This window comes from Phyllostomus discolor, chromosome 3 (genome assembly GCF_004126475.2).
Source record: "Phyllostomus discolor isolate MPI-MPIP mPhyDis1 chromosome 3, mPhyDis1.pri.v3, whole genome shotgun sequence".
Classification (NCBI taxonomy): Eukaryota; Metazoa; Chordata; class Mammalia; order Chiroptera; family Phyllostomidae; genus Phyllostomus; species Phyllostomus discolor.
The window spans coordinates 76415754-76422442 of NC_040905.2; the positions used below are offsets into that span (position 1 = coordinate 76415754).

At 41.2% G+C, this 6689-nt stretch overlaps 1 pseudogene; it reads right to left on the reverse strand.

Annotated features, from left to right (window-relative positions):
- Positions 1–5648: 5648 nt before the first annotated feature.
- Positions 5649–5918, reverse strand: LOC118499369 (annotated as a pseudogene).
- Positions 5919–6689: the final 771 nt, after the last annotated feature.

Consider the following 6689-nt stretch of genomic DNA (forward strand, 5'->3'; position numbering starts at 1 on the left):
GGCATGTATTCGGGCATATTTTTAAAAGGAAAGAATATGCAGGGAATGGCAAGCACTGCAGTTGAAATAATTGGCTTGGTTCAGGTAGTAAAAGGCCTTGAATGTCATTCTGAAGAACTGAGATTTGATCTAATAGGCAGTTGGAGCCACTGAAGCATTTTAAAGTAAGGAAGTAACATGCTCAGATATGTGATTTTGAAAGATAATAAAAATAATGGGAAAATGTGTTCATTTCTATGATAGTTACATTTTCAGTGGATCTAGGAATAGAAGCTAATGTTTAAATATGAAGAATAAAACTGGTAAAAGGGCCCTAATGTTTAGCAGCAGAAGGAATTGGTCAGTGATTTGTGCAAAAATATGAATCACATACTTGGCTTTTGCAGGTTATTTTCAAATGGTCTCCCTCTCCCTCTCCAGACACATACACACATGCACACACATGCACACAGGCATACGCACACATACCAGAGACTTCAGAGCACACCCCCGTTCCAGTAGTTTCTTTCATTTTACCTTAGAGTTAGGAACAGTTTCTTGCCTGATTTGTTGCATTGAATGAATATCTGCTGGTCTTCCCAGAAGCCAACTGTGTTTCCAAAGGAGCACCTTGGGAACCTTTGGAAGCTTCTCACTGCTATTATGAGGAGACTGGGAGAAATAAGCTTGTAGAGCCTGGGTCTCTCTAAGGAGACACTCTTCGGGTTAGAATATAGTTGTTAGTTCATTTGTCCCATTCTAAGTGAAAATAAAATCAAAGAGCAAGTAAATTGCCATGTGCCCACATCTTAACACTGGATTAAAGTGAGGCCTAATCTAGTGGAAAGAAAATGCTTTGTGGTTGGAAAGAATTTTGTTGGAGTTCCAGGTCCTGTCTATTAGCTATGTGATCTGCCAAGCATTTTAACTTCTTTGGTTTTCATTTTGTTCATGTGTCTGCTCGATCTCATAAAATTACTAGCAAGTTTAAGTAAAATGTTATAAGTAAAGCCCAGTTCCTGGCTCATCATGGATGATCACAGACTGGCAGTTGACTTCTCACAGCTGAGAATGACAGGCCATTATCATTTTACATTTATAGGGTCCAGGCAAGAGTGTAAATGGGGGCTTATGTACCATATGTCTAAATCCTTAAAAGTTATAAAACAACTAGCACACATATAAATAAATGTTATATGCTTCTAGAATGGCAAATATACCCTCACAGTGAACAGTTCAAAATTATGAATAAAGCAACAGTTCATAACAAATAACTGGATAGTGCAAGTCCAAATTAATTTTGTGTTTGCCAAGACAGCGATTCCTTCTGAGAGATTTGTTGGCAACAGCCACTGGGCTGTGGCAGGAGGTATGGGAGGGAAGGGATTCCTCAAGTTGACTGGTGGGGGCAGCCCATTCTCACTCCTATATCTTCCCTGACTTTCTCTTCTTCCTTATGTGGGAGAAACCCCTTTATCCTTCCTAAGGATGGACTGTTTGCTCATCTGTCACCTCCACCCTTGCCCTACCACCAGCTACTTTGTGAAGGTCAAACTGTTAGAGCTTCAAGATTTTTCTTCCCCTCCCTAGTCTTATTCAAATGACCTGTTGCTGCAAATTGCCATCAACACCTCCACTCCCCACTAGCATTTCGCTTTTAAGTTTCTCTAAAGAACCTGAAACTAGAAGGCCAGGCTCTAACATCCTGTCTGACCTATGGCCCAGCATAGCCTGTCCTCCTTATCTTTACATATCTGGCTTTGTCCTAAGACAGGCTCTCATGTGAAAGTATATGGACACACCAGCCAGTAGGTCCCAGCTCTAGCCACACAGAAAGCAATAGCTCTCCTTGCCTGTCCCTTGGACCAAGGGGTATACAGACTGGTGGCCTCTCAAAACACTAGAACAGGGGAGAGGCCCAAGCAGGACCTGGAGTTGGAATTAGGACCACTGGGTCATGGATTCAGGGTTCCTGTATGTCAAGCCTTGTTAGCAGGGGAAGCACAGCCTGCAGTGGGCACAACACCTTGACCCCTGTCTCTGTGAGCAGGAATGTGGGTGAAGGATTAGAGACATTTTGTGTACGACACTGTTCCCTGTTACTCCTGTCCCCCTTTCAGGGCCTTTGATTGTCTTCTTCCTCTTTGTTTCATCTTAACAGTGTTTTTCCCACTTGTTCTTACTTTCTCTTCTTCACTCTTTGCATACCCCGAGTGGTTGCGTGTTCTCCTCTATTTTTCTGGACTTGCCAATGTGGGGTTTCTAAACAATTGATCACTTTTCATAGCTTGCTCAAAATAACTACTAAAATATTACTCCTCATCTCCACCTACAGTTGAGACACACGCTATTTTACCCTCTGACCCAGGAACTCCACTCTTAATTATGATGACGAGAGGCTGTGTGGCAGTGCATTCATTGTTGTGTTACATGAGATGATGTTGCAGGGGAGGCCAGACTTGACCTCTGCCCCTCTCAGGTTTCAGCTGGGATTCTTTAACAAAGAGACAGATTCACAAGAGAAAAACGAACAGTTCATTAACACATGCAGTGCACATCATAGGAAATTTTAACGAAAAGTAACTCAATGCAGTGGCTTAAAATTTTAGCTTCTAAAGTGTATTCAACAAAGAACAATACATTTGCAGAACAATGATAGGACAAGGGAATGAAGTTTTAGCTTTGTAGGGTGGCAAATTGTGGGAAGGTAAGTGTACTGGAGGGAACTAATGGAGGCGGGTTTGTTTGTGATTCCTCTTGTGCCATCTCTGGGCTAAGGGTTGGTCTCCAGTAAAAGGAGGATTTATAGCTAACCTTTAGTCAGAAAAGGAGATTTCCCTATATTTGTTGCTTCTTAATTGCTTTTATCTGAAAGTAATTTTTATGTCAGTGAGGCATTTTGGGAGTGACATGTTCTGGTTTTCTTCAGTGGGGAGCTGGAGGCAGTTTGGAAGTCTGTTACTGGAGAATTGGATGGGCAGAATGCGGTGGGCACACACGTGTGGTGTTTCATGTCACTTACAGTCATAGAATAGGTGTTCAGATAGCAACATGTATGGATTATAAAAGCATTTTAATGCAGAAAAAGTAGCAAAGTAACACCATTTATGTAAAATAAGACTTCATATTGTTGACTTTAAACAAATAAGTAGCTAGATATTTCTCCAGCACTATGGGTTTATTTGGGACTAACAAAGAATTGTAATTTGGGACATGCAGACTAATGGTAAAACCAGGTGAAGTTCAGAGCACAAAGGAGAGGAACTTTATTTTATAGAGGAAAGGGAGAGCTCAGAGGGGCTGTTGTAAACAGAGTCTGATGGAGGAAACTGGGTATAGTGGCTTTCATTGGCTGAGTTGTAACAGTCTTTCATTGTCTGACTGGTTGCTGGGCAAAGAGAAGATCCTTCTTTTTCCTGCTGGAGCAGTAAAAAGCATACAGTAGAACAGCATCCTTCTGTTGGAGATGGTGATGCAGGGCTCTTTTTTTGGGGGGTAATTGATGAGTAGTAGGGTGAGAGCTCCCCCTACAGGCCCACCCGACTCCAGTATAAATGAGGTTTCTGTTTATTAATCTTCACAATATAAAAAAATATAGATTTTATAAAAACAAGAACAATATAGGAGACTAAGGCATGATTAACTCAACTCTCAGCATCTGAAATTCAAACAACAGCGTATCATTTTGTGGTGGGCAATCCGCATGTTATCATAGACTCCTTCTCATCTCTTCAGCCCCCCAGCGAGGGTCTCAGGTACTGCTTCTTGTTGTTGTAACATCCTCAGTGCCCTTGACCCTTCACATTTCCATGGGGGATGTGGGCCAAATTTTTACCCTGCTGGGGAATCACCCAGTTCTCCCTTAGGACTCTGGGAGGGTTTTGCCATTCCTGCCTAAAAAAGAAAGTCAGTTTGTAGATCTAGGTTCTGCAAGGTGTAGGGGCCTCAGATCCTTGGCCCAGAGTGCTCCTCTTCTCATTTACTGGTTTTAAACTGATAATAAAAGTTGTTTTGGTTTCTATTCTTCCTCTCTTCCTCCCACTTTTGTACTTTGCTCATTAAAATAAAACTAAAATGATCAGTTGAACCAAAGTCAACTGGTTTAGACCAAGAATAGCTCATGGTTTTGGTCAGTGATACGCAAGGTTTAGGGGGTAAGAGAATACATTGAGTTTGTCAAGAGGAAGTTAGAAATGTCTACTTACTTTTATCTTATTCTTAATTTTTAAATTTTCTGTATTTTTATTATAAGTATATTATATTCAACTATGTTAATGAAAGATACAAGCTAAAAGTACTTGGCAATCACAGCTTTAAGGAGACATTTATTTTTTCAAACCCTTAGGGTCCTAAAAATGGTGATACAACATTGAGGTACCACTAAGGAAAAATCTTTCAGTTTTCCATAAGCTTTTTTGGGATGATTTGTACTTTTTTGGGAGATGGGTGTGAAGCATTTACCTGATTGCTCCAAAACATTTTATGGCTTGCTTGTTATTGTCTAAAGTGTAAACTCTTAGTTCTAGAAAATTTCCTCTTGATCCTGCAACATTTCTCAACTGACAGGAGTGCTGGTGGAGTTTTGGGAGGGACATTTCTGCCTGGTGTGACACTTTTGGTATCACCAGAGGGTTAGAAACCCTGGCCTCCACCCTCTACAAGATAGAGGGCCTCTTGGCAATAACCCCAAATTCCCCCAAGATTTCCTCAGGCCTCCAGTGAGGGGTCATTACTCACTCATCTAAACGCATTTTTCCCTGAGACTTTGCTAGCCCTTTCTGGACTTCTTGCAAGCACCTTATCTTCCCACACCTCCACCATGATGCCCTCCCTAACTGTACCAATCCACCAATATCCTTTCCTCCTAGGAATGTACAGTATCATGTATTTGGTAGATATATATTTATTCTTGTTATATCTGTTATATTGTTGTCTTATGTCATTATTTAGTATGTTTCATAAACTCTCATGATTCTATATATTACTTTCCCAATTAGTTTATAAGCTGAGACCTGAAAGGTGAGGGAAGGGAAAGAAAAGGCCTCCATAGTGTTTCCTGTTCTGATTAACACCTCCCTCTGAATACTTCTAGGTTGAAAGGTTCCTAGTTTTAGATTCTAGGAAAGCTTAGAGTGATTGGCTCTAAGCAGTTTAGGCAGGGTACTAGAAATTTCATTGTGGGTTGAGAACTTTACATTTCTATTGTGGAGTTGAGTGTAGCTTTGGGCCCTTTCGGTTGAGTAAGCTTCAATAAATGCATTGGGTAAATGAATTAAAGGTTTTAGCAACCAACCACTTGATTGAAACAGCTTTCTTCCCTCAGTATGATAATTAGAAAACTTCCATTTCTACAGAGCCAGGAAGAAAAAAAATGTTCTTTCCCCAAATGTCTATGTCTTTTGTTCCTTTCATCCAGATTTACTGAACATAACAAAATTCTCTATACAAAGTGACCTGAATCTGCTGCTTCAAAACAATCCTTTTTTTACTAACATTTTGATAAACTACTTCATAGTGTCAAAAAGCAGCTTACTCTAAAATGAATACAAAGCGTGCAAATGCACATTAAATGAACGGCGCAACTACTGAAACTGCAGTGGTCTGTAAGGTAATTAACATAGGTAGGGTCAAGTCCCTGTAACACGCTCCTGGAGAACTGATAGGACATGTTACAAGCCCATTTCGTGCATGGCCACTCTGATGCCACCATGTCTCTGGATCATAATATTCCCTTTATCTGATTCTGGACACTCCACAGGAGTGCCAGTGGGGTCTGAGGTTAGCTGCTTGCGGGGCCAGAACAGGCACTGCCCTGGCACACTCATCTGACAGGGTCCCACAGCAGCCATTCTAAGTCCTTGTGGATCTGTGCAGAGGACAGCAGCCACAGGTGAATTCTTCACTTTGTCCTCCCATTGCTGCTGCAAGGTCATCTCCATCCTGCCAGCTGTGCACCCCAGCTCAGGACCCCGCGGTGCAATGCTTTCTTCTCTGCCATAGTCCTCCTGCACTCCCAAATGTCTATGTCCTGACATTAAAAATAACCCAGGATTTCGGTAGCACTTTTCCTAAACACGGAAAGCTCTTTTAGTAAAGTGAGAGAGAGGTAGAGATATTTAGATAAGTTTTGTTCCCCCCCAGGAGCATTTTGGAGGAACCTGGCCTTGCTGTGAATGACCTTCTTACACCTTCATGCTTGTTACTTTCAGTCTAATAGCCAATTAAATTTACATGGGGAAAGACTTAAGAGAGCTTCTGGTTGAAAGAACAGAAATGCTAGGGAACATTTAATAAGTTGTCAGTGTATAAATCGCTGCAGACCAGGCCTTGCAAGTTTGTAGCAGAATCAGTAAGAATTCCTGTGTTAAGGGGACTCAGCACCTGTATCTGAGAGGTAAGGGTATGAATTGATAAAGGTGAAGTAACAGAGCAGTAGGGTTCTGGTCCTCATTCTGCCAGTATAGGGACCAGAATATGCCACCACAAAAATATACCATTTGGCATTAAGATTATTTTGACCTGGGGGTGGGGCAAATGAAAATTAACAGCTGTAGAACAATATCTTCCTGGGTCTTCCATTATTCAAAACTTTTGAAAATGAGAAGTTTCTTTATTCTTTAGTTTCTTTATTCTATGAGTATCCTATGAGCCTATATTTTTGCCTTCTCACAGTTTGCTGCCCCCGAAAGCTAGCAGCCCTTTCCCTTTTC